Raw genomic sequence first — 14104 nt, 5'->3', positions numbered from 1 at the left:
TTTTAAAAAATTCAACCATTGACCAAAATTAAATATTAAGTCAATTTAGTTTGATTAAAAAGTTATTGGTCTCAATTAATTTTTCAATTACAAATTTAAATATTTTCAATCACTGACCCAATTGACTTAATATTTATAGTGTGATTAAGACATTAATTGTATCAAAAAAATTTTAATTGAAAAAGTTTTCGGATCTTAAACGCGCACTGTATCTGTATCATACCGTTATTTTTAAAAATATGTTTTTCCGGAAAATTTCTTGTGCTTCTGAGTATGTTAATCTACAGTCAAAAAGTAAAAATCAAAGTTTTGACCAACAATTCAAAAAATACAAATTGGAAGTTAAATAATAGTAACTTCCAATTTAAATAATAAAATAATAAATAATGTTCATAAAAAAGATATGTAGTGTAAACATATCTCTATTCTCTTCTACAAACAAATTGTTTATTTGTAAACAAAAACTTTGTTTAATTCGCACCGTAGTTTTTAAAATAGTAGCATTATTTTTTTCAAAAAACAAAAAACTCCCACAATTTTTTTTTAAATCTGCTATACAGATGTTCTTTATTTGGCATATTATATATATATATATTTCGATGACCTTGTGCATTTAAGCTTTAACTTATTAATTGGAAATACTTTAGTGATGGTTTTTTCTGTTCCAAACCCAACAAAAAAAAATTTGGAAGTTCTTCTCAAGGCACAACTTGAAAAGAACTTTCAAAAATGCCCTCCCAAAGGTGTTCTTTATTTTAACTGCACAGGAAGTTCATTTGAGCCAATTTTTTTATAACTCGCTTTTTTCATATTTTTAATGGGAATTTTTTTTTTGTTTCATATTAAGAAATAATCAAATGGTATAATATGTTTAAAATTTTCCGATAAAAATGCTAAATCTATTCTAAATTACACATTTTTGAAAAACAAACGTTCCAGACAATCGTAAGAATGCATTCAAAATCATAACAATTTTTCAAAATTATTTATTTGTCAAAATATCACAAAATTTCTTAATTCACATCCAAGACACTGAATTCGCCTCACACCTTAAGAAGTGATGCAAATTCAGTGCAGCGGCTGGTGAAATGGTAGACATCCGTCCTATGACAAGCCCATGTTAAATTCATCGCTTCTGCGTCAATTTGGCACCACTTCCGGATCCAAAAAGAACATTTTCAGTACTTATTTGGCGACGCTTCTTTTGCTGGGAATTTGAAGTCGATTCTAAAACTACGACCTAGACTTTGATCACAAAGATGTGTCACAGACAGACTGGCGGACAGACATGGCCAGATCGACTAAAGTGCTGGCTTTGAACATTATTTCCATGGAAACCATCTCTTCTGCTTCTGAGAGAACCAAGCAACGTATTCCTATTCCCTAAAAATGTTAAGGAAACTGACACCACTTCTTTAGCTTCGTTTCATCTATTTCGGAGTTTCCCGGGAATGTATAAACACTGTTTTCTATTTTTTTATATTCCGCACAAAATTTCCACTGTAAACGTTATCCAAGAATTTTCATCACAGCTGGGAAAGACAACAAACGTTATAGCTAGATGCGAGAAATTAAATAAAAATAAATTATGTTCAAGGAAAAAATCTCCTTAGGCGAAAATAGAGGTCACCAACACGGTTGGCCATACAACATCTGTGTTTGATGGAGTTGTTTTTTTCCAACATCCATGTGACGCCCGTCATCAAAAGAGGCATCCACACATATTGTGCAAATGGATGAATGTGAAAATGCGATGATCGTTGCAACATACTAAAATCAGGTTATGCAACTTCCATGCTACACATAAATGGCCAAGAAAATTTTCTTTTGACTAAAAAAAAAACGCACTCGCATATTTTAATGAAAATATTGTCGCAGTTTTGCTGTTTTTTTATTGGTCATCAATGGGGCAATGTGATTTTTTTGTTTTGTTTGTACAATGGCTAGTCTAACTGATTGGCCTAACATATATTTTGTGATTTTTTTTTTGGGTTGCACAATGTGCAGAAAAAATCGGTTAAGTGGTGGCAATATTTAGAAGAATTGTTGCTATCGTTGTTACAATTTGCATGGTGGCTTCAATAGTTGCCTGGTTTGCTGATATGTTAGAGCAAACCAAGCAGGCCTATCAATTTAATCACAAAGCCAGAAGTAAGTCAACTGGTCAACCAGATAGACGACCTACCACTTGTATTTTGCCATTATTTTGTGCCATAGACCCGACCAACTTCACATGTTTGAGGTGAACCACTTTAACATTAGGAATGCAAACGAGCACAGTGATTATAGAACCTAGAAAAGGAGATGCACTGAACTAATTGTAATATATCGAAATATAAATATCCTAATGCATTCCTAATACATTTGAGATGCCCGGATAACTGTCTTATTCTTCAGGTACGCTGAAAAAATATTTGACTTAAATTGAAACGTAAAGCAAATTAAATTTGAAGACACTAAATTTAATTAAAAGAAAATTTGTAGTATTTATCAGTTTTTCTATTAAAACTAGGTTGTTCTTTTTTGGCATGTAGGTCTTTCGTTTGAATCATGAGTACAAAGAAAATATCCTTTTCTTCGGAACGAAATTACAGACAAATGAAAATTTTCTTTGTTATAAAGTATTTTCTTTATATGCCCTCTGATATAAAAAGCGATGCATCAGTTGCGTTTATTTTTTTAATTTCTTTTTAAAGATATTTTGTTGCAAAAGAAACAAAAAGATAAAATTCAGTAAGGAAATAAAATTGTAATAAACGAAAATGGATGAAAATAAAGAGGCAAGTAAGTGGAATTTTGAAATTGTTGAAACAAAAAAAATTCTAAAGGGCCATGTAAAAATAACATTTAATTTTATAATATTTGTTATTTTAAATAACATACATTCTCAGAAGAATTTCAAATATGTTCCCATTATTCAATGGACATGTTTCCAATAAGGTACCTACTGGAGGGATTTATCTCAATGTAAATAAAAACTAAAATTTTGTAATTATTAAAAATATTCCTTTTTCCTGCAGATACAAAATCCTTATCAACATGTTGGGATCAGAGTAAGCATTTTTTTGAGTGTAGTTAAGTCGTCACTTGTACTATATCGGTTCAAAATAGCCAGGGTCAACCAAAACTAATAGTACACGCCATCATGCATATACCCATCGAAACGTCTCCCAAGCACGATTGCCACTCGTGGCATAATTTATTTAATTACTATAGAAAATAAAATACATAAAGTTTTGTTTTTTTTTTTAAATTTCTCATAGGAATAAAATTTTGACAAAATTTCCTATAGAAATAGAATTTTTGTAAAATTTTTTTGTTTCTAGAAAATGTGTCAATTTTTTTATACCCACCACCATAGAATGGTGATGGGGGTATAATAAGTTTGTCATTCCGTGTGTAGAACATCGAAATATCGATTTCCGACTATATAAAGTATATATATTCTTGATCAGGGAGAAATTCTAAGACGATATAACGATGTCCGTCTGCACCCAGAAAAAAGTGCCTTCGAAACTAAAGGAAAAAATTTTCATCAATATAGTTTATCCATTTTATTTCCATTAAGGTAAATTTTTGTGAAAAATAATAAAATTTACTCGTTTCAGTAAAAAAATCCTAAACTGTAAGCAGTTAGGAATAGTTCATTAACTAGAATAAGGCATGGAATTTTACTCATACTATTTTCTTCGCTGGGTATAAGAATTTACTACTGAAAAAGAAAATTTTATTCACCGATAACAAAGCATTCGTAAAAATAAACAAAAACCGAACTAAAACCAAGTTTCCTCAAAATTAGTAAAATTTCTTATAAAATGATAATTGCGACTTCCTTTATAATAGAAAGTTTTTCATACATACGAACAACACTTGGCATAGAAAAATATTTTAGTTCATTCGTACTAAGAAGTATGCAATCCTTTCAAAACTTAAGGAAACACACTTGTTAGAATATAGGAAATTTTCCTAAATTTCTATTGTCTACCTGTAATCGATACCTGTCATCGTAATCGATGTGTTTGCGCGTGGGTGTAATCGATATATTTGCGCGTCAGTTGTTTTTTTAGTTGGAATCGCGTTGTTTTGGTATACGGAGAGATTGTTAAAAAATAATATGGTAAAATAATATAATAAATAACAAATAAAATATATAAAATATTTGTTATTTTAAATTAGTGAGAAAAATTTTCGTTTTTTTTTTTTAATAAATATATCAATGTTCGTGATAGTGTATAAAGAAAGAAAACACCAGCAGAATAACAACCCTTTCATTTGTCTTCATTTTGGAATCTTCAATTATCAAGTAATATTCAGTGACGCTAACCTTTTGCAACTAAAATGTTTTATGATTTTTTATATTTGTAGGTATTGAAATTGTAAAAGGAGGACAAAATCGTTAGGCAGCAACTTATTAAAAGTGAAAAGTACAAGAAGAAGAAAAAGTGCGTTTTACAGTTGATAATATCACACGGAAATTGGAAATAGTGGAATAATAAACTAATATTTCAAAGATATTCGATGCAGTTGATTCTTAATAAATATATTCAATATATTAATAAAACATGTCTTTTATTGAAGATAAAATTGCTTATAGAAATAAATAAAATTGTATTTAAAAACGAAGGTAAGCAGTTCTAATTATGAAGTAAAAATTTTACCACAAATGTGAAAGATTTGTCGAAATGAATGAAAAAATTTCAATAAAATCATTCCATATATGAATTCAAATTAGTTAAATTTTTTCATTCTGTAGTATAGTGGTATATAAATATAGGAAAATGTTAACTAATATATGGAATGCATTATTCCTAATTTCTACGAAAATCACATCGTTCAAACAAATAAAAATGTCTTTGGCGCTATACGAAGTTCAACTTTCTTCACAATGAGTTCATTTTAACTTAAAGAAGGGGTCACTTTTTTCTGGGTGTGTCTGTCTGTCTGTTGTAATCACACTACAGCCTTCAATAATGGCTCTATCATTCTGAAAGTTGGCACAGATTCGTTTTTTGTTTGCAGGCAGGTCAAGTTCGAAGATGGGCTATATCGGTTCAAGTTTTGATATAGTCCCCATATAAACCGACTTCCCGATTTGGGGTCTTGGGCTTATAAAAACCGTAGTTTTTATCCAATTTGCTTGAAATTGAAAATCTAGTGGTACTTGAGGACCATAAAAAGGTGTGCCGAAAATGTTGCATATCGGTCCATGTTTTGGCATAGCCCCCATATAGACCGATCTCCCGATTTTGATTCTTGGGCTTCTAGAAACTGTATTTACTATCCCATTTGCCTGAAATTTGAAATCTAGAGGTGTTTTGGGACCATAGAGGTGTGTCGAAAACGGTCCGTATCGGTCCATGTTTTGGTATAGCCCTCATATAGACCGATCTCCCGATTTTGCTTCTTGGGCGTCTAGAAACAGTATTTTCTATCCGATTTGCCTGAAATTGGAAATTTAGATGTATTTTGGGAACATAAAAAGGTGTGCCGAAAATGGTCCGTATCGGCCCATGTTTTGGTATAACCGCCATATAGACCGATCTCCCGATTTTTATTCTTTGGCTTCTATAAACTGTATTTTCTATCCGATTTACCTGAAATTCAAAAACTGGAAGTATTTTTGGACATTAAAGAGGTGTGTCGAAAATGGGGTGCATCGGTCCATGTTTTGGTATAGCCTCCATATAGACCGATCTCCCGACTTTACTTCTTGGGCGTCTAGAGACTATATTTTCTAGCCGATTTGCTTGAAATGGATCACAAATAGGTGTGTCGCAAATGGTGCTTATCGGTCCATGTTTTGGTGTAGTCCCCATATAGACCTATCTCCAGACTTTATTTCTGAGGCTTCTAGAATCCGTAGTTTTTATCCAAGTTGCCGGAAATTAGAAATCTAGAGGTATTAGGGACCATAAAGAGGTGTGTCGAAAATGGTCCGTATCGGTCCATGCACCATGCATGTCATGCGTGGTGCAATGGTTAGTAAACGGTGATACGGTCAAAATTTGGTCAATATAAACTTGACGTATTTCTTTCAATTTTGCATTTAAAAAACCTGAACACCCCGCATTATGAAGGTGTGTGTGTGTGTAGAATGTTGCTCCTATTTTGATTTTGGAATTCACTCTTCAGTTGTCAAAATGCCGTCCAAGCAAAAAGAGCAGCGTATCAAAATTTTGCTCGCGCATCGCGAAAATCCGAGCTACTCGCACGCAAAGCTGGCAAAATCGCTAAAAGTTGCCAAATCAACCGTTACAAATGTAATTAAAGTGTTTGGGGAACGTTTGTTGACAGCCAGGAAGTCTGGATCGGGGGGAAATCGAAAACCGGAAGCCGCTGAGACGACAAAGAGAGTTGCCGGTAGTTTCAAGCGAAACCCTAACCTCTCTCTCCGAGATGCCGCAAATAAGCTGGGTGTATCGTCTACAACCGTGCATCGAGCCAAAAAACGAGCCGGACTATCGATTTACAAGAAGGTAGTGACTCCAAATCGCGATGATAAACAAAATACGACGTCCAAAGCGCGATCCCGGAGGTTGTACACGACGATGCTGACGAAGTTTGACTGCGTGGTAATGGACGACGAAACCTACGTCAAAGCCGACTACAAGCAGCTTCCGGGACAGGAGTTTTATACGGCAAAAGGAAGGGGAAAGGTAGCAGATATTTTCAAGCACATAAAACTGTCAAAATTCGCAAAGAAATATCTGGTTTGGCAAGCCATCTGTACCTGTGGCTTGAAAAGCAGTATTTTCATAGCTTCCGGGACTGCCAACCAAGAAATTTACGTGAAAGAGTGTTTGAATAAACGTCTGCTGCCTTTCCTGAAGAAACACGGTTGTTCCGTACTGTTTTGGCCGGATTTGGCATCTAGCCATTACGGTAAAAAGGCCATGGAGTGGTACGCCGCCAACAACGTGCTGGTGGTTCCCAAGGATAAGAACCCTCCCAACACGCCAGAGCTCCGCCCAATTGAGAAATACTGGGCTATTGTCAAGCGGAACCTAAAGAAGACCAAAAAAACTGCTAAGGACGAGCAGCTGTTCAAGGCAAACTGGCTTTCTGCGGCGAAGAAGGTGGACAAGGTGGCTGTACAAAATCTGATGGCAGATGTCAAGCGTGAGGCCCGGCAATTCGGATTTGGAAAAGAGAGAGCCTAACTGAATATTTTTCCTGAATTTTATACTAATTGAACTTGAAAAAGAAATTTAATTTGATTTTTTAAATAAACGATTTCACCGATTTACACGCGTTTTCCCTTGACCAAATTTTGACCGTATCACCCTTTAATGCTGTCACCAGCACGTTTTCTCTCATTTTTTTTACGTACGGCAACAAAAAGAAGTCATTCGGTGCCATCAAACGGTTGACCCATCAAACGATTTAATTCCATGTTTGAAAATTAAAAACGCTCTGAGTTCCTATAATCTCAAAATGTTGCTATAATCTCAAAAATGTTAAGCTTTACGATAAAGCTATAAGTTGGCAGATTGTAACACTAGGGTTGCCCAATCCCGAAATACTCGTATAAAATGTAACTCTCGTATTTACTGAAATACAATTATCAGTATGATATATTGTTCAAGACATTTCAAAAATGTTCCTTTCTGATTCTACTCGAATGCTCAAAATGGAACAGGTTCGTAAGATTTTGTCTAAGACTGGTTCATACGGCCCTGTCTACCACAAAGTTGCCCCAAGACACGTCCTTTGAAATGCGACCAAGTAATGTCCTCAAATGTAAATTTACCCTGTCAATGACAAAACCCATGCTAAAGTAAGCGGTCCCGTCCATGCGTTTTGACCAGAACTGGGTCTGATCCATACACACCGGGACTAGTCCTGTTCTTGTCTTGGGAATGGTTTCATGAAAATGTCTGTGCCTTGGTACCGATCCAATTTTTTTTTTTTGTAAAATGCTACTATTTTACCTATTCACTGTATATAATTATTTTAGTCCATAGCATCAGCCGTAACTAAAAATACTTTGCATAAACGACATACTTACAATGTGATTTAAAATAATTTTATTGGTGATATTTACCGAAAAAGTAGAGCAAACAACTGGATCGTTTAATAGAACTTTGATTGAAGTTATGATGCACATGCAGATGGCTGGATGTCTATGTTAGATGCTAACAAATCTTGTTTCTAAGAATTTGATTTGCTAATACCTCCAAAGAAGACTTCATGTAGTATGCTGTTGGGAACAATGATGTTTGGGTGATAATGTTGTTAGTGCTCTCAAAAAAAAAAAAATGTCATCTCGATACGCTGCATTGGGGGTTTAAAATTGTCACTTAAACTCACATGCATAGATGTAAGTCGTCAGCAACTCGTTCAATGTTTGGAGATGCAATTGCAGTAAGACAAGGTAAACTAGTCAAGTTATTCACACAATTTACAATATGAGCATGATAAATATGAGTAGTAGCGTTCAGTTAGAATCATTCCAATTGTTGTGTCAGCTCTCCCGATTGTGGTATATCACCTGAGATGTAAAGTGAACGAAAAGCTTATGAGGTTACACACAAAGAAAAAATACTTTTCTACGAAAAGAATTCTCCTTTGTTATTTTCTTTCCTTTAAAAGTAAATAATACCAAATAATACCAAACAAAGACAATTGTTTTTGATTAGCTTTTAAAGATGTGTATAGTCAGGCCTGTGTAGATCGGTATCTAACATTTGGTTTTCAATAACTTAATATTATCTATTGCCTTAATCTCGTTGTCCAATAAGCTCGAACAAATATTGTAATAATATGTAGTAACATAATTTGGACATTAAACCTGACTGCCTTGGTATCAGGCCAACATAAAAATCGAAAACTTCATTTATCTAAAATTTCGTTTCACGGAAAAGAAAACTATTCTTTCGATGAATACAGTGCACGAAATAAATATAGGTTCACATAGAAATGTGTTCTCTTTTTAGAAATAAATATATATATTTGGCTCTTTCTATAATAAAATTGTTCTAGCATTGCATTAGATTGGATACCGTTATATATTTTGTTGTTTTTGCTGCATACAACAAAAATCAAACGGTTTTGATGCTTTGGCACGAAATATCAAACGAAATAAATTTAGGTTCAGTGTAGTTTACAGATTGGTTATGTAACATTTAAGAGCACAAACAGAACATTTTTTTAATTACTTCTCGACATTGTTAAATTGTCGTAATCAATGAATTGAGGCTCTGTACCTGTTGTTCTTGCTGAGCAAAAACACACAAATAAAATGGCCTTTGTCAGCGGAGGAAAGAGGAAAAATATTGGCTTTTAAAGATCAAAATCTCTCCAATCGAGCTATTGCAAAGAAAATTGGAAGATCTCTAAATGTGGTTAACAATTTTATAAAATTAGGCTCAGAATATGGTACGAAAAAGAGTCCCGGACGAACACCAAAACTCTCGAAACGTCCAAAATCGCAAATTATTCGGACCGCATCCCGAGAAAATGTTTTTGCATCGCAAATAAAGAGTCAACTCGATCTTCCAGTCACCAGCAGACGCGTCCAACAAGTTTTAAAGAGCTCAGAAAATCTTGTGTTCACGAAAAGAATGGCGTGCCCCGCGTTAACTATAGTTCATAAGGAGAAACGCATGATTTGGGCAAAAAAAAACATATGGAATTGGGAGAGAAGTGGAAAAATGTATTGTTCAGCGATGAGAAAAAGTTCAACTTAGACGGTCCCGATGGTTTCCAGTATTACTGGCGTGATATACGTAAAGATAAGCAAATTCGAATGAGTAGACATTTTGGTGGCGGTACATTCATGAGTTGGGGAGCCTTTTCGTACCATTGAAAGCTTCCTCTGGCTTGGATAACTACAAGAATGACATCTGGAAATTATATTGAAATGCTGGAAATATCGTTGTTGGAGCATGGTGAGGCATTAATGGGTCCGGACTTCATTTTTCAGCAGGACAATGCAGCAATTCTGCTAAAAATATCAAACTTTTGGATTGGCCCGCACGTAGTCCAGATCTCAATCCTATCGAAAACCTATGGGGAATTTTAGCAAGAAAGGTTTATGCCAATGGGAAGCAATACGAATCTACTTCTGATCTTAAAAATGCCATAAGATGTGCGTGGTCCGAAATTCCTTTGGAGGTTTTGCAAAACTTGGTTATTTCGATGAAAAATCGTATTTTTGATGTTATAAAATATAAAGGATGCAGTACCAGTTACTAAGTTAAAACATTTCTATATTTCTTTAGAAGATTAGAAGTTTGAACCTATGTTTATTTCTCACCTTGTTTTCGTAAATTTGATATACAATTTCAGTTTGCTTGAAAATTGAACTAATTTTAAGTTAATTTTATGTATAAAGGGTGATACGGTCAAAATTTGGTCAATATAAACTTAACGTATTTCGTTCAATTTTGCATTTAAAAAACCTGAACACCCCTCATTTTGAAGGTGTGTGTGTGTAGAATGTTGCTCCTATTTTGATTTTGGAATTCACTCTTCAGTTGTCAAAACGCCGTCCAAGCAAGAAGAGCAGCGTATCAAAATTTTGCTCGCGTATCGCGAAAATCCGAGCTACTCGCACGCAAAGCTGGCAAAATCGCTAAAAGTTGCCAAATCAACCGTTACAAATGTAATTAAAGTGTTTGGGGAACGTTTGTTGACAGCCAGGAGACGACAAAGAGAGTTGCCGGTAGTTTCAAGCGAAACCCTAACCTCTCTCTCCGAGATGCCGCAAATAAGCTGGGTGTATCGTCTACAACCGTGCATCGAGCCAAAAAACGAGCCGGACTATCGACTTACAAGAAGGTAGTGACTCCAAATCGCGAATATAAAAAAAATACGACGGCCAAAGCGCGATCCCGGAGGCTGTACACGACGATGCTGACGAAGTTTGACTGTGTGGTAATGGACGACGAAACCTACGTCAAAGCCGACTACAAGCAGCTTCCGGGACAGGAGTTTTATACGGCAAAAGGAAGGGGCAAGGTAGCAGATATTTTCAAGCACATAAAACTGTCAAAGTTCGCAACGAAATATCTGGTTTGGCAAGCCATCTGTACCTGTGGCTTGAAAAGCAGCATTTTCATAGCTTCCGGGACTGTCAACCAAGAAATTTACGTGGAAGAGTGTTTGAATAAACGTCTGCTGCCTTTCCTGAAGAAACAAGGTTGTTCCGTACTGTTTTGGCCGTATTTGGCATCGTGCCATTACGGTAAAAAGGCCATGGAGTGGTACGCCGCCAACAACGTGCTGGTGGTTCTCAAGGACAAGAACCCTCCCAACACGCCAGAGCTCCGCCCAATTGAGAAATACTGGGCTATTGTCAAGCGGAACCTAAAGAAGACCAAAAAAATGCTAAGGACGAGCAGCAGTTCAAGGCAAACTGGCTTTCTGCGGCGAAGAAGGTGGACAAGGTGGCTGTACAAAATCTGATGGCAGGTGTCAAGCGTGAGGCCCGGCAATTCGGATTTGAAAAAGCGAAAGCCTAACTGAATATTTTTCCTGAATTTTATAATAATTGAACTTGAAAAAGAAATTTAATTTGATTTTTTAAATAAACGATTTCACCGATTTTGACCGTATCACCCTTTATGTATGAAGTACTAAAATAAAAATAGAAAACATAAAATTCATGTAAACCATTTTTTTAGTTTTCCTTATTTTATGGGTGAACCTATATTAATTTCGTGTACTGTATACGATAATCTGTATATCTTGCAAAAGTATGATTTGAAGTAATTAGAGTAAGAGGTGCGAACCTCTTATATTCTCTTTCAATAGAATGTACACCAAGTCTTAATGGTACATAAAGTCCTACAATTTTGCTTGAAAATATACAATCAAAAAACGGTGAATCCACCAGAAATCAACTTTGGGTTAATAATAGAAAAATTTAACTAAACTGTATTACAAACGCAGACATCACGCCGATTTCACAAAAAAAAGTAAATATTTTTCGGCAAATTCAAAAAGAAAAAAAAGACATACACTGAAAAAAATAGTGAACCAACCAGGAAGAAAAATTTTGGTTAAATTTAGCAAATTTAAATTATTTTTAGAAAATTTTAACTAAGCACTATTACAAACGCTGATATCATACCGATATCACAAAAATAGGGAAATATTTTTCGACAAATTCAAGAAAATTTATTAGATATAATTAATTTGTTTCACTTGTTAAATAAAATTTTGTAGCTTGAAGGAAAAAATTGAAGTTCAAAATGCAAGAATGTCTTTAGTGTCATATGAAGTTCAAGGTGGGCGCATTTATAATAAAATTTACAAATTTAAATAAATAATGAACTATTTTGTGAGAAGTACGAATTTAGTAAATCTTTAATAAATCGTTTGTGTATAATTTTTTCCCGTTTTTATACCGTCCACCATAGGATGGGTGGTGGAGGTAGGAAATATTGCTCTAAGATCCCATAAAGTATATATATTCTGGGTCGTTGTGAAATTCTGAGTCGATCTAAGCATGTCCGTCCATCCGTGTGTTGAAATCACGCTAACTCCGAACGAAACAAGCTATCAACTTGAAACTAGGCACAAGTAGCTGTTATTGATGTAGGTCGGACGGTATTGCAAATGGGCCATATCGGACCACTTTTACGTATAGCCCCGATATAAACCGACGCTCAGATTTGGCTTGCGGAGCCTTTCGGAGGAGCAAATTTCATCTGATCCGGTTGAAATTTGGTACATGGTGTTAGTATATGCTCTATAGGGAGCCATCGTGGTGCAATGGTTAGCATGCCCGCCTTGCATACATAAGGTCGTGGGTTCGATTCCTGCTTCGACCGAACACCAAAAAGTTTTTCAGCGGTGGATTATCCCACCTCAGTAATGCTGGTGACATTCCTGAGGGTTTCAAAACTTCTCTAAGTGGTTTCACTGCAATGTGGATCGCCGTTCGGACTCGGCTATAAAAAGGAGGTCCCTTGTCATTGAGCTTAACATGGAATAGGGCAGCACTCAGTGATAAGAGAGAAGTTCACCAATGTGGTATCACAATGGACTGAATAGTCTAAGTGAGCCTGATACATCGGGCTGCCACCTAACGTAACTTAACCTAGTATATGCTCTCTAACAACCATGCAAAAATTGGTCCATATCGGTCCATAATTATATATAGCCCCCATATAAACCGATCCACAGATTTGGCTTGCGGAGCCTCTAAGAGCAGCAAATTTCATCCCATTCGGCTGAAATTTGGTACATGGTGTAAGTATATGGTCTCCAACAACCACGCAAAAATTGGTCCACATCGGTCCATAATTATATATAGCTCCCATATGAACCGATCCCCAGATTTGACCTCCGGAGCCTCATGGATGAGCAAAATACATCCGATTCGGTTGAAATTTGGTACGTGGTGTTAGTATACGGTCTCTAACAACCATGCAGGAATTGGTCCATATCGGTCTATAGTTAACAAGTTGGGTGATAAGTCCCCGGTCTAACAAAGAAAAACACATTTTTTTTGTCAAAATTCGTTTTTATTATTCAACATAGTTCCCTTCAAGAGCGATACAACGATTATAACGACCTTCCAATTTTTTGATACCATTTTGGTAGTACTCCCTCGATTTTGCCTCAAAATAGGCCTCAGTTTCGGCGATCACCTCTTCATTGCAGCCAAATGTTTTCCTTTTGAGGTCTGAGAACAAGAAAAAGTCGCTGGGGGCCAGATCTAGAGAATACGGTGGGTGTGGAAGCAATTCGAATCCCAATTCATGAAATGTTGCCATCGTTCTCAATGACTTGTGGCACGGTGCGTTGTCTTGGTGGAACAACAACTTTTTCTTCTTCATATGGGACAGTTTTGCCGCGATTTCGACCTTCAAACGCTCCAATAACGCCATATAATAGTCACTGTTGATGGTTTTTCCCTTCTCAAGATAATCGATAACAATTATTGCATGCGCATCCGAAAAAACAGAGGTCATTACTTTGCTAGCGCACTTTTGAGTCTTTCCACGCTTCGGAGACGGTTCACTGGTCGCTGTCCACTCAGCCGACTGTCGATGGGACTCAGGAGTGTAGTGATGGAGCCATGTTTCATCCATTGTCACATATCGACGGAAAAACTCGGGTGTATTACGAGTTAACAGGTGCAAACACCGCT

The sequence above is a fragment of the Haematobia irritans genome, chromosome 3 (assembly GCF_050003625.1).
Source record: "Haematobia irritans isolate KBUSLIRL chromosome 3, ASM5000362v1, whole genome shotgun sequence".
Lineage (NCBI taxonomy): Eukaryota > Metazoa > Arthropoda > Insecta > Diptera > Muscidae > Haematobia > Haematobia irritans.
The sequence above is the reverse complement of the archived record's forward strand: the minus strand, read 5'-3'. Positions refer to the sequence as shown.